The sequence below is a fragment of the Camelus ferus genome, chromosome 3 (genome assembly GCF_009834535.1).
Source record: "Camelus ferus isolate YT-003-E chromosome 3, BCGSAC_Cfer_1.0, whole genome shotgun sequence".
NCBI classification, from domain to species: domain Eukaryota; kingdom Metazoa; phylum Chordata; class Mammalia; order Artiodactyla; family Camelidae; genus Camelus; species Camelus ferus.
The window spans coordinates 32161144-32176043 of record NC_045698.1 but is presented as its reverse complement, the minus strand read 5'-3'; the positions used below and the strand labels follow the sequence as shown (position 1 = coordinate 32176043).

The window sequence follows — 14900 nt, the reverse complement described above, 5'->3', positions numbered from 1 at the left end:
AAACAGTTTAAACAATTTAGACTATTTTGAAAAAAGAAGTACATGATGGGAAAGGATTTTTCCTATCAGATATAAAGTGTATTTTGAAGCTGCAATGCATAAAACTGAAGTAGTAGTATGTAAAAAACAAAGAAATGGAATAGATATGCCTGAAATAGGTCATACCTGGAGCAGTCTTCCGAATCAAATACTACTTGTACATGTACAATACAGTACCTGTTTGAAGAGTAAAGGCAAATAAATATTTGTATTGGGTACTTGCCAAGGAGATCCAAGGTTTGATAGAGAGGAGAAACCCCAGAGTTCATTCAACTTGTTAAAAATTAAACACTTGACAGAAATTTATTCCTTCTTACTCAACTGTCATGCCTTTTAGAAATGTTATGTCTCAAACACTGAAAGAAATTTTTATTATTGAAAGTTGTCAGCTTTAGATGAAGTCTAACCACGCATGGATATTTATTTCATTATGTCTCAAAGGATTTTGAGTTTTTAAAGATACTTTTTTCTTATAATTTATATGCTACCAAAACAACATCTGGCATTTAGGAAATCTTATTATAAAACTCCAAATATCCAAGAAAATCATTCAAATTCTACAACTTTTATTTGATATCTGTTAAAGCTCAACCAACCAGTCTACCACACTCAAACCTACAGTTCAACAAAATCATACTTACTGACTTGCAAACATGGTAGCACACTGCAGAGGAAACACGGATGGTGCCCTCTCCATGGGGAAGGAGGGCTCCACCTTTGGTGAGGTCTAGATTCCTGCTGAAGGATTCTGGGGGAGCTCTCAGGGAACGGAGACCAGTTCTGGGTTGGGCTCTTTTTCTGCAGCAAGATTAGGAGAAGCAGGGATTAACTAAGGATTGGGTGCTATCATGAGGCAAGGGTAGTTGAGTAATTGAGTATTCCCAGTAATGGATAGGTGGGGATAGCAAAGCAGGGCTGGAGGCATCACTGGTAACAAAGCAATGGTCACACAAAGAGGGGGCCATGATGGCATTTAATAGCTGCACGACCTTGGAAGAAACCATGTTTCTTATTAACTTTGCCACTGACTTTATCTGTGTCTGTTCTCCAACCTGATTAATGGCAGGACTGTTTTATTTTTTTTCAGTCCAAGCTGATTTTCAGTCCTTCAGTCCCAGACAGATTTTACTCTTTCACATCTACAGAACCAACTCCAGTTTAATTTTCCTTTTACAGCTTCTGAAAATAGCTATATCTGTTGATAACCAACTTTATTTAAGAAATCAACAGAAAAATAGTGTGAAATTTATGTGGATGTTATTTAAAATTATGCTGTGAAGACATGGATTAATGACTAGGACAATTTAGTGTAAGACTATTTTATTTTATTTTATTTTTAATTTTTTTTTTTACTTCAGAGGTTTTATTTTTTAATTTGAAGTATAGTCAGTTTACAATGTTGTGTCAATTTCTGGTGTACAGCATAATGTTTTGGCCATACATGTATGTACATATATTCCTTTTCATATTCTTTTTTGTTGTAGTTACTGCAAGATATTGAATATAGTTTCCTAGTGTAAGACTATTTTAGAGTTTGGTTTTGAGCTTCAATATAAAGGAAAAAGAAATAAAAACATTGGAGACAAAGCCTAACAGTTGATCAGATATGCAGCCCGGGTACCCACCTGAGTCGAATCTGGGCCATGGGTGGGAGGGAGAGAGAAGAAATCCTTTAAAAGTGTGAAGAACTGAGCACATAATATCAGGTCCTTCTTTCATTATCTTCTTTACGTAGCTCTTCGTCAGACCAACACTGATATTTCAGTCCCCACTTTCCAAATACTTACTCTGATGTCCTTCCTTCCCTTAGTCTTAAGACCTTTGGAAAGGTCCTTCTAGTAAGTCCTTCTAGTAAGTAATAGATTCAGAGGAAGCAACGAACTCACCAGCTTTGTCCTGCTCTCCTGTCCCCCATCCTTCCCCTCTGGCCTCCCCATCCCAACCCTCCATCCTTCTGTCTTCCTTACTTTTCGTATATTCCCACTTATTCTCCCCTCTTCCCTCTCCCACGAAGAAAGACCAATTGGATAATAGATTCACACAAAGAAATATCAAGGAGTGATTATACTATTTAAGAAAGAAATAGACTAGTGGAAGAACATCTTTAAGGGACTGCTGAAATTGGAACTAGGACAATGGAGAACTGGCATGTGAAAGAGTTTATGCGATTATTAGAAAAAGTCAACAAAAAAAAAACCCTAGGTAAGGAAAAAAGCATTTGCCTAAGAGAAGGGTATAGAGAATGAGCAAAACAAGCTCTAAATGTGCATAAACTAAACTTAAGGGGTAGAAAATTGGGATGGAGAAGAGTGCACTCGTTATATTGACAAAGAATCTTATTAAATGTAAAGGGAAACAACTACAATTATCCCTTGGGAAATGCGGGCTCTCTGGGATATCAGCATTTTGAAAGCATTGCTATGTACAAGGTTCGGTGGACAAATGATCCTGAAATGCGAATTACATGCTAGAAAATAGAACGGAAAAGGCAGTGACAATTTGAGTAACCAGTCTTTATAACGTTTTGCTATTTAATATTTTTGTCAGTTTAGTGGTGAGAAGAAAGCCATGAAAGTTGAATAAAATCAGTTTGAAAGATGTGCAGTCATCTTAAGTATGTCTTTGTTAGACATTATTAATGTTTGTGATTTCTAGCAGTAACTTAAAGGGAAATCTGTATTTACTATTGTGAAATACATTTTTAAACACTGTTTTTCTATTGAGGAGAAGGGCAGGAAAAGAGAGGGCTGACTAAATGAAATTGTAAAAAAAACCAACAAAAACTCGCCTAAGTACCTATAGATTATAGTGGAAATTTAGGGATTTGCCTTCAAACTTGGATAGATACAAACTGAAAATGATGTTAAAGAAATAAGAATATTATTAGCTTATTTGTGACTTATATGTATATAGATAATATATTGCACCCAAGAAAAAAAAAGTTGAAACATTATGGCTCAATATGATATTTTCCTTTAATATCAAAGGAATGTAATTAAAATCAATGAGTTATAGAGAAGAATGTTGACTTAGAAAAATATTTTTTAAAGAATTGAAAGAGTCAGGAGCATGGGGAAATATTATTTAATTGCCATAAAGTGCAAATGTCTACATTAAACAGAAAAAAACTTTGCTAACCTTTTCTGACGTAAATGGGAAAACTCTTTTTTAGATATTTACAAGTGAAATACAAACAACCTGATCTTTGAAAAAATGATTGACAGGAGTTAGTCTGTATGAAATTAGGCATATGAGACTGTTGATACTAAATTATACTTGACTCATGAAAATGGTAATAAAACGTGATTCAAATTAGTACACAATTTATAAGTATTTATAGAGTGCTAAATGCATATTGAATGATGTGTGATTTTGCCTTAAAGGAGGAACAATTTTCATGGATTTTTTTTATAATCACTCTTACAAAGTTAATCATGAAAGTAAAACAACATTGACTAATTTCATAAAACAGTATAGAGGAGTAACCCTGGCAGGAATTAAATGAAACATAGTTCTTCCTGATGGCTTTGGAACACATTTTCCCTTGGGTATTACCATTTTCTTGTCTGTGACAGAAGCCTCAGGTAGTCAGTCATAAAAGGTTTCACAACTTTCCTGGTTTGTTATAAGGTTAATCTCTTTATTGGTAAGTAATTTCCGATTTGGGTTTTAATATTAATGATCTCTTTGGAAAATGTGTCTCTGAAAAATTATTTGGGGAATGAAAACATTCTGTGTATAAATATCTGAAATGAGCAGTCATAGCGGCATCTCGGGGGACGTTTGAGATCTTTTTCTCTAAAGCAGCCAAACAGCTTTTCAGCAGCATGTCCCGGGGGCTGTCCTGAGGAACTGAAATTTCCCTTGAGAATGGAATAAGGGTAAAGACGGAATTTTTATTTTAGCTTTGGAAGCAACAAAAGTTCCTTCTGAAGTTTCAAGAATTCAGCTTAAATTAAAAGTCAGCCGTTTCTGCCCTAAACAGTGCTAAAGGTTTGCTAAAGGGAGAACTAGTATGTTTCAGCAGGAGGTAAACACTGAAATAAAGCAAAATTTAAAAAAAATACTCTTTTCCCTCATTCTCCCCAAATTTTCATTGTCATCACAAACACCCAGGAGGTCTTCCTTTTCTTTTCTTTTCTTTTTTTAAAAATTCTTTTCTATGTGTTCATATCATTTAATGTACCATAGTGAGGCTTTTTTTTGCCCTTGTTTATACTTTCCAAACTTCATTCTATCACAAAAATTGGCTAAAAAAAAAAAAAAAAAAGGAATAACATGGACAAAACTCATCATTCATAAATAATCACAGTGATCAAAATCATTTTTTGTTTGAATTGCACATTGTAGTTTTTCAAGCCCTTAGCTGTATGATTGTCTCACTTTACAAAATCCATTGAGATATGTATGGCACTTTGCTTATATCCTTTTGACGGTGAAGAAACTGAGGCCCAGCTTGGTTAGTGATATGTTCAAGATAAAAAGCAGTATTATGATGAGTGAGTTGCCTGTTGCCTAATCTCAAATTCAGAACCACAGCCAATCCCACAACACTCCTTCTGTGCCTGGTGCCCCAGTGGCAGGGGTTTAACTAGAAATTCTGGGCCTTTTACTAGTACATCTGAAAAGAACATGTCTACCTTGGAAAATTTAAGGGTCAGGTGGGGACAGAGTGGAGAAGACAATTAAGGCCTGCCTGGCTCTGCTCTTCTCCCCACAGGCTTCTGTGCAGACCAGAGAAACACAGTCATTGATCTTCAATCACCTAAAACATTCGTTTTGAGCAAGACGTACTTCCCACAGGCAAAGGAGATTTAGCTGAGACGAGGACTGTGAATATAGTACCTAGTGACTGAGGAAATATCCTTGGTTGAATTAGATCTTACATTTCTTTGACTTCCAAATTTGTCTCTTGGGAGCCCTCCAGTTTCTAGGCCTCCAAACCTTGCTAGGGCTCCCTCTGGCTAAACTTGTCGTCTAGGGTTGTTTTGTTGTTGTTAGCAATTTCAAGGAAAAGAGGAGGGACATTTTCGAAGCAATGCATGACCTACAGTAGCAATTCTCATTTCTGACATTTAAAAATAAACTCACACCTTAATCCTACCCCAAAGACTCTGATTTAATTGGGCCCAAGCAACAATATTTTTTAAAGCCCTCAAGAGATTCTAATGTGTGAGCACAGCTTGAGAATCACTGTCCCCAGGAAATTATAATAGACATATTTTAGAGAAGCTCCAGAGAAAGAACAGAGAGCAATGCAATACTATATGCATTTAAGACTTTAAAAGAACACAGATGAAGGAAACATACATAGTGAGGAAATGTCAGTTTTGAACAGGGATTCAGAATTGTCATGGGATTATTAATACATACAGGTTTTTAACTGGGTCAACTCAATTCTTCTATTTTGAGAAGCTAAAAGTTTACAAATTGTGCTCTGATAGAAGGGAGATTTGACCAGTCCAGACAGGTAAGAGGCACAGGAGACCCTTTGAATAGGCAGAAGTGGGAGAGAAAGATCTGTAAGAAAGGATGCTCTTCGATTTTTAAAGTCTGAGTTGGGCCAAAAATAGGAAGCAAGGATGAAGATGTGTGATGAAAATGAGACCTGTGGTGAGAGCCTCCCGGCTTAAGATGAAGACACTGCTGTGACTGCTGCACTGTAATTTACCTTAGTATTTCAGGGTGCAGGTCCGCTGAGATGAAATAATGATTTTTATTTCTTTCCTGCCTTAGAAAAGGAAAAACAAAAAAGTCATTATTAATTTAATTGCTTTTTCCTAGATAGCCTGCAACACTTGGCAGCAGGGCAGAGCAGGAATAATATGTACTTGGGACTCAGTCAGACCTGGAATCGTCCCCTGACTCGGGCCATTTAGTGTAGTGAAGAAGGACCGTGCAGTATTGAACTGTGTGCACCTCTTCCTCTTCTGCACCTCCTGAATATTCCCCTCGGAGGCAGAGGCATCTACATTGCCTTAGAAGAATTAGGTAGAGCAGAGAGGTAAAAACAAAAAACAGTTAATTTAAAAATATCTTTTACTTTAAATCTAGAATTTTGAGAATAAAACAGAAGGCTATCAGAGGAGCAGAATACAGATGTCTGCTGTAACCACTTATCTCTTCCCTGGGGGATGTTACATGAAGGTGTCCAGGCTGGAGGAGTAGCAGTGAGGAAGGGGAGGAGTGGAGGTCTCCCTCTAGGTGTTCTGGGGAGAGGAAGTCTCCCAGGCAAACGGTGGTGCACCTGCCGTAACAGAGGGAAAGGCTTTCAAGAGCTGTTAAGAAGATTTGCTTGGACCCTCCTGCAGAGATTCTAGTGAGGCCTGGGAGTGAGACCTGGACATGTGTGCATGCATCTGAGAGTCTCCCAGATGGTTCTGACATGCAACAACTGTCACATAAAGCATGTTGCTGGCAGAGAGTAGGCACTCAGTAAGCATAGGTCTCTCTTTCCACGTTTTCATTACTTTGACTATTACCTGCATGACCTCGTCAAGTCAAATCTATATCACTGCAAAAATGTCCACCCTGGTTTCCAAGACTTTAATTTTGCCAGAAGAAATGATTGCTTTTATTTTGTTATCACTGTGACTGAACACCACTGATGAGTTTACTCCCACTTCGGAAATAAAGTCTCACGTTTCTAGAGTTTACCGTGGTCAACAAACTCATATCAACATGCCCATGCTACCATAACATGCCCTTCAAACTCACAGCCTTAGGTAAGTAAAGCCACGTAAAATTAAGTATAATAGACAATGTCTCTTGTTTATTCATTTGGCAGGTTTTATCATTTTTGAACTATCTTGTAGCAGCTGCTCGACATACGTAATCTCATCAATCCTCAAAGCACCTGTAGGGAGGAGGAGAGTAATGTTATTGTGTGAAGGAAAAGCCAGGCTGGTCTAACAAGATAACTCACAAGTCTAGGAATGTGAAGGAGAGGCTGGGCTGGGCTAACAAATCTAAGTATCAGAATACTGATCTGAGTTCTGCTGGACTAACTTGTAAATCTAAGTTAATTAGTGTTGGTTTGCTGTTCATGTTTTTTGCTAGCCAGCTGGATTTTCAAAGATATATATCTGGCTTTGGAATGTTGGTTTGCTGCCTCCCCGCCTCCACCTTTGTGATAATGATGCTGCTAAAGCTGTTCCATGCCTATTGGCCGAATACCCCAAGCTTGTACTTTACCCTATAAAACCTCATGTGCACATCTTGGAGGTGCTCAGAGCTTTGGAGCAGAAGCCCCTCTGAGCCCGCCGGCGTAATACATCTGAGTACTCCAACCCTCCGAGTGGTGCTTGTTTCTTGGCTGGCCTGTCGTTTCCGTAACAATTGTACCAATTTATGTTTTGTAAGTTTTTAAGAGAAATGACTGTGCCTAGGGCCTTTTGGAGCCTTGCTCTTCAAAGTGTGGTGAGGGCTGGAAACATCCATTTATCACCTCTAGAGTTGGAGAACTTAGGGCTCCACCCTAGACCTACTGGACCTGAGAGTTAGAAAGGACAATTCAACGTTATCCCTGAATGGTTCACTTACACATTGTAGTTTGAGAAGTACTGGGGATGTAAGTGCTCAGCTAGATTAGCAATCACTGTACACTCAGCTGTCTGTTGATTGAAGACAAGTAAATAGTCACGCTGGAAGGAAGGACTAGTGGTATCATTATAGCATACAAGTGAAAAATATTCATAATGTATATTTACTTTCCTATGAAGAAAAGTCATAGAGTTTTCTGTTTCTTGCACCATCCCATTAAACATCACCACCAAGAACAAAACCAGTAGCTTAATTCATTGACCCGTGATCTGTACAAACAACTTAAAGATCCATTAGATGAAGTCTGAGAAACTTCCAGATGAAGGATCACTACACTTGACTGGTTTCACAACTACTGTATTAAGGACAGTCATTGAAAACTAACATTATAACCTTTTAAAGAAAACCCAGGGGAAATCTTCATAGCAACCAAGTCTCATTCCTATCTGGAGACTGTACTGAAAAACAAATTTGGCCAGTGCATTTTGCTCTTTCATTCACCTCCTCAAGCAGTAATATCAATCTCACAACAGAAATGCTTAACACCGCTTTTACTCTGACCTTGAGAGACAAATGTGTTTGATAATAGTAAAGGTTACTCCTGTGTTTATAGATTTCTCTAGTATTAACAAAATATATAATGAAAACTAAAAGACTTGAGTCTAAAAGTTAACTGCCAGCCATAGTACTTTGATATCTTCTTTTAAGATACTCAAATAGACGCCATTTCTGAGTGTGACTACAAATTGATACTCAAATAATGCTAAAATAAATATCTCAGAAGAATTTCCACACACATCACTGTCTAGTATAATAATAACCTGATTAAATAAAATAATAATATAAAAATATACACAAAATAATATGAAAAATAAAAATATGATTGTTTAGTTTAATCACCTATTATAGACTGAATGTTTGTATCTCCCTCTAAATTCTTATGCTGAAGTTCTAGCCCCCAGTATGACTATATTTGGAGATGCGGCCTCTAAAGAAGTAACTAAGGTGATGAGGTCATAAAAGTGGGGCCATTTTATGATAGGACTCGTGTCCTTATAAGAAGAGACAGCAGAAAGCTCGTTCTCTCTCTCTCTGCTGTTTGAGGACACAGCTAGAAGGTGGTCATCTGCAAGCCAGGAGGAAAGTTCCCACCAGCACCTGACCCTGCCTGACCTTGATCTGGGACTTCCAGCCTCCAGGGCAGTGAGAAAATCAACTTCTGTGATTTAAGCCACCCCGCCTATGGTATTTTGTTGTGGCAGCCAAAGTAGCACAGTTGTCAACTTTCTCTTCTGCCAACTTCATAAAGAGAATGGAGTTAACTGTTGGTAATTCATGGGGAGCTCTAACTTTTAGCAAATATGTGAACTCAAAGTTCTCCTAAAATCACTGAAAGTCTCCCAGGGTCCCTGCAAGCAGCCAGGCACTTTACAGGGACATATTGCAGAGTCTCATTTATTGGGCATACAATTGTCCACAGGTTTACTTACCGGTTTCATCTCTCATGGAAATCAACAACTAGAAGTATGAAAAATACTAAAAGTTTGGTAAATTTGGACTCCTCAGTGCCACAGAGGAAGAGACACAAAGCCTAAAATACAGTCCTAGTATTTTATTTCAATAATGGATGCTCATCAAAAGTCATTAAGACTCTATGAATAATGAAACAAACACAGTGATTCATCTTGGAGCTGAAAACCTTAGTTATCTGGGAAATTTACTGTATGTATAATGCAAATCTCAGTTCTTGACTATTTAATTGTATTTCTAAAAGGAGTAGTTCATCGTCAGAATATCAACACTGAGGAATTGCTTTACCAAGGTTTATATGACATTATTTCTTTTGTATTTTCTTTATTGAGTGTACACAGTACAAATGCACCCAGTATAAAATTCTAAAATATTCCTTCCACAACATTCTGTAACCATCCAGTGCTTTCCCTAGTGGCAAACATAATTCCCTGTTTCTTTTTCATCCTTTCCTAACTACTATTAAACGCAAGCAAAATTCAATTTTATTCCATTCAATACTATTTAAGGGATGTTACCCTGAAAAAGCAGGTGTTCTTTTTTATAAGGTAAACTTGTTCTAATTAGAATAATTTGCATCCCACAGATGAAATGCTGTCCAAAATTCAATGATCCAGAAGTGTTCTTTGAACATTAAAGTAAAAATGTGTATTGCTGTTCTTTATTACTCCCTGATGAAACTGGACTTGGCAGGAGCAGAGTCTGGGATAATGCCAAGTTTATTTCCAGAGTTTGCAATCAGAGAGCAGACTATAGTAGACATCACGAAGGCAGCATGGTGAATGGCTATTGGGCCAGTGTTGGGCATTTAGCAGGGAATGGAGAGAAAAAAGGGAACTAACACTTATTTATCAGTAATAATCAATGTAATGTGGTACAAGGATTCCTGGAGCCTGGCTCAAGACATCTGAGATAGTGCCCTGATTTTCTTTCCAAAGAGTCACACTACCTTGGAAAATTACCTTAGTCCACTTCACTGGGAATTGTGTCCTTCCCTATGAAATAAAATTTCAAGGATTTCTTGTGAAACTTTTGATAATTCTTAAAAGGCTGGCTGTAAGTTGTCTTAACCATTACTGTATCTCTTCATTGACTATAAAATGTCATAGAACCTATGTATTATTATTATTGCAGTTGGACACATAACCAATGAGATTTTAAACTGATGTTGAACATGAGCACAGCAGTGAGTGGGAGACGTGTTCGGAACCCCTGCTTCCAGGTAACCTCTAAAGAATTTAGGGTTTCTTGATTTAGGGTTTTAGGATTTCAGGTTCTAGGGTCTAGATTTTTAGCAGAGCAGGGTAATTTGATGTGTACATAACACTTTTTTGGCTTTTGTGTGACTCTGAGTGTGGGCATCTGAATTTGTAGATTTTTTGGCCACAATCAACAGTAATGGAATCTTCTTGAATGTTACGCTCTAATATTCAGAAGCAACAGATTCAAAACATTTACATCAGACAAACTAGGGATTTGAACTCTGGCTCTTTCAAGTTACTTTCTTTGATCTAAATATCAGTTTGTTTATCACAAAAAAATCATGAATAGTAACTTTTTAGAATCAACATATAGATTAAATGAGAGAATTCATATAAAATGTTTAGCTCAGTGCCTGACATTAAACAATAATTCAGTACATTCTTGTTATATTTATTGTAATGATGTTGTGGTAGGTCAGAATTTTTTCTTTCTTTATTCAATCTGCCTGGAATTTGCCTCATAAAATTGATTTTGGTTTTCACTTGGGTAAGAATTCAGTTGTTGGAAACACACGTCACAGAAGCAATATTGGCATTCATATTTCCTTCCCTTATTTCGTTTTTTAGATACGGCTTTACTGTGATAACATTCACATGCCATACAATTCACCTATTTAAAATGCACAATTCAGTGATTTTTATTATATTTAGAATTGTGCAACCGTCACCACAATCAATTTTAGAAAATTTTAAGTACTCCCAAAAGAAACCCCAGACCTATTAGCAGTTACTCTCATTTATTTCATGTTGTTTGTAAAAGTGAGGAAAGTCATTAGATTGCTCTTGGAATAAGTGAGTGTTGAAAAAACAAGCGGTGGATGAGGGCAGAGTACGTCATGCAAATAAGTTTGAAAACAATATATAAATATTTTAACAAAATAAATGCAATAAAATTCAGACAGTTCTGTTCAAATCCATGGAGTAATATTCTCTGTGGAAAAGGGAACATAGGATTTCTTTTGACAAATAAACCCTCATCATATTATCCTTTTTGGCAATTGTTACAAAAACATTTATTATTCTTGACTTAATGATGTTCTTCTGGGAATACATCCTTAGGAAATCACTCAAATTAGCAAAAAAATAAAGATTTTTTTTGATAAGAGTCCTGTTTATGGTTAGGATAGTAAAGGAACATGAAAGACAGTTACTCCTACTCACACAAGTTACCCAATAAACCAAAAATTGATGCATTTGTTGAAAATCACCATTTGGTGAAAATCCTGTTTAGTTCAGATAAATCTAGAACTAAGCTATCCAGAGAGACATATTCTTCACAGGCGAGCAAGAGATGGAGAACACTTTTACCTGGTGCAGTTGCTGAGGCTGGAAACAAGACAGGTGTAGGAGCAAGGCTCCAGAACAAGGACAGTCTTTGCTTTGAGTAAGAGAAGACTGCCAAGTGGTTTTGAACCTCTGAGCTGATGTGAGGGCTTTGAGTCTGAGGCTGTCTCAAGTGCAAAGAAAATGCTCTCTCCCAGTTAATTCTACTACATGAGTATTTTACTAGTAATCAAGTCTTGGGTCTGGAAATGGAAACACAGGGCAGTACCTTTCAGTCTCACAGTTTAAAAGTGCTTTATTTTTGCTATTTTCTGATCTCAGAAGTCCTGTGGTCCCTAAGACATGAAGTTGTGTGGTCTCACTGTCCTGTAGTCCTACAATAACTAGAAAGAGTCGTAAGTGTCAGCAAGAATGTGGAGCAACTGGAAAAGTCATACATTGCTGGCTGGAATGTAAAATGGTACAATTAGTTTGGAAAATGGTTGAGTGGTTTCTCATAAAATTAAACATATACCTACCCTATGACCCAGAAATTCCAGAATAAGTATTTATCCTAGAGAAAAATCTATGTCCACAAAAAGACTAGTACAAGATGCTGGTAGCAGTTTTATTCATAATCTCCCCAAACTGGAAACAACCCAAATGTCTTTCAACATATGAATGAATGAACAAATTCATACAACAGAATACTACTCAGCAATAAAGAGGAACAAACTACTGATACAGATGACAATATGGATAAATCTTAAAAATACTATACTGAACCAAAAAAGCCAGACATAATAGATACTGTATGATTACTTTGTATTTCATTCTAGGACAGGTCAGACTAATATATGGTGATAGAAAGTTGGTAAGTGGCTTTGGGATGAGGAGTTGGGAGAAGGTGGGATTGACTGCAAAGAAGCTCAAAGAAACTCTCTAAGCTGAAGAAAATTTTATACATCTGTATTGGTGGTTATATGCAAGTGTATATTTGTCAAAACTCATTGGTCTTTATACTTAAAACATGTGCAATTTATTATATATATTATATCTAAGTAAAGTTGATTAAAATATACTTCATATTCAAATAAATCTTCTAAACCATTATTGCAAATCTTCTAAATAGTTATTTGTTGGAAAATATTCATTTTAATGTTCCCTAATACAGAAAAGCAAACAAATAAAGAAATTGAAACAAACTATGTAACTAAAAGTTGAGTGATGATATAGTCAAATTAAGGTAGCTCAGTGCTGAATAACATTATTCAGGGCAGTTAAATTTCTAATTTTATTAGAATATTTACTGGAATTTTATTAGAATATTTAACAACATTTCTAATATTATTATTCAGAATACCATTATTCGGGGTAGTTAATTCTTTAATTATTAAGAACATGTAGCAGCATGGTAAATATTTAGGATATATAAATAAACATTTAATTAGAAAACAGACTGAAAAACGAGAATGTTATGGATTGCTGACATTGAGATTAATGGGACTCATAAATTTAAGATGTACAGTCTTAGAAAAAATCATACTTAACATTTCTAGCTGATTCTATACTTTACTGATAATGTGCAAACAAAATAACCATAATAATAAGAAATAATACTGTCAGCAAAACTTAGGTAGTAGAATAGATCAGGCACGTCTAGTTTAAGTGATTACATTTGTGAAAGTTAATCATCATTCTTTCTCAATAAGAATTATAAAAGCCTTTGTGGAAATTTGGCATGCTAAAATTTTTTATTTCTAGCCTTACTATAAATATTAATATTTGTTAAATATTTTCCTAGTCCATTATATTACTAAGTAAAGCAAACAGCATAAAGTATGCATCTCTGTGCATTATTCTTTGTATAAGTAATATTTTGTTAAAGTTTAGATAGCTCTTTAGATCATGCATTTATTAATATATCAGTTTATTTTCAAGGTTAGCACCAGACAATAATCAGAAAGAAATGTCTTAATATATTACTATTCCTCAAGTTCTCTAAATATCTAATATTGTAATGAAACTTTAGTAAAAATGAACCAGCATTCTACAGCAATAACCAAAATTTTAAGCCTACTTGGTATGGAATAAAACAAAGGAAAGACAACAGTGATATCTGCATACATTGTGGCATAGAAAAATACAGCAGCAATTCACCTGTTCAGTGTTCTTAATTTCCTCAGAAAAATAATTGATACTGATTTCGGTTGTATTTATATCTGTAAACTGTACTGTACAGCAATCCAAGCTGTGCTTGCAAAGCAGCCATAGATGAGACAAGTAATACACATGAACTTGATTTACATTTTGGAATTCAAGGGCAAAGATAAAGAATAACCAGGATTTGAGCTATTGAGGGATGTCTCCAGAGTAGGCAGCAATAAAATGAAGTGAGGCTAAGATTGTTCTTTTATACATGGTGAGGAGTGCAGCTGTATTCTGTCACTGCAGCAGCATTTAATCATAAAAGTAGTCATTTGGTGAAATGCTAAGATGTCAGATTGCATCTAATACAGGACCACTCCCACGAAGAGAATGAGAAAGGTAGTAACTCTTCCCACAAACTAGCGCTTTCTTAAGAATATCAAAACGAATATATGTAGGTACATACATGACTGGGACATTGTGCTGTACACCAGAAATTGACACATTGTAACTGATGGTACTTCAATTAAAAAAAAAATAGAGCTTATGTAAATCTAAGGGTTGTTTTCTAAACGCAGCTACTGATGTTTCTAGAATGGTGTACAGTTTAAAAAAAAAAAGATGGCAGTGAGTTTTTCTATTTCTTCTAATGTATTGTCTACAAAACTCAGGCACATTAATAGTCCTTACAATGTCTCACATAATTAATGTCTTCACAACTGAAGAGTCATCACTGTTGGAATTACTTGAACATCTATCCTTGATTACAAGTTCCCCAGACGTAATCTTATACTTTGCTATGATAAAATAGAGAAGAAAGAAAGTCCTAACCTTGAAATATTTCATTTGTGGGTAAAGGAGGATAAACTCAATAAAGAAGTTGAGTAGTTGCAGCTAGACTAGGAGAAGACTGGGAATGAATAGTGCCAATGAAGGAAGCGAAGGGAAGGAAGGAGTGGTCAACAGGTACAAAAGTTACAAGGAGATTAAGTAAAATGAGGTTGAAAAAACATCTGTTGGGTTAATCATTTAACAAGGGGAGTGAATAGGGAGTGAGGAGTGAATAGGTGTGAAGAAAATGTAGGCAGTGAATATGGACAACTTACTAGAAGAGTT

General features: G+C 36.0%; 1 long non-coding RNA gene across 1 annotated transcript; it reads left to right on the top strand.

The window, feature by feature from the left end:
- The first annotated feature begins 11154 nt into the window (after nucleotides 1–11154).
- LOC116660974 lies at nucleotides 11155–14324 on the top strand. The gene is made up of 4 exons (XR_004316712.1): nucleotides 11155–11165; nucleotides 13360–13364; nucleotides 14174–14183; nucleotides 14220–14324. It is a non-coding gene; the product is annotated as an uncharacterized LOC116660974 (long non-coding RNA).
- The last annotated feature ends 576 nt before the right edge of the window (nucleotides 14325–14900 follow it).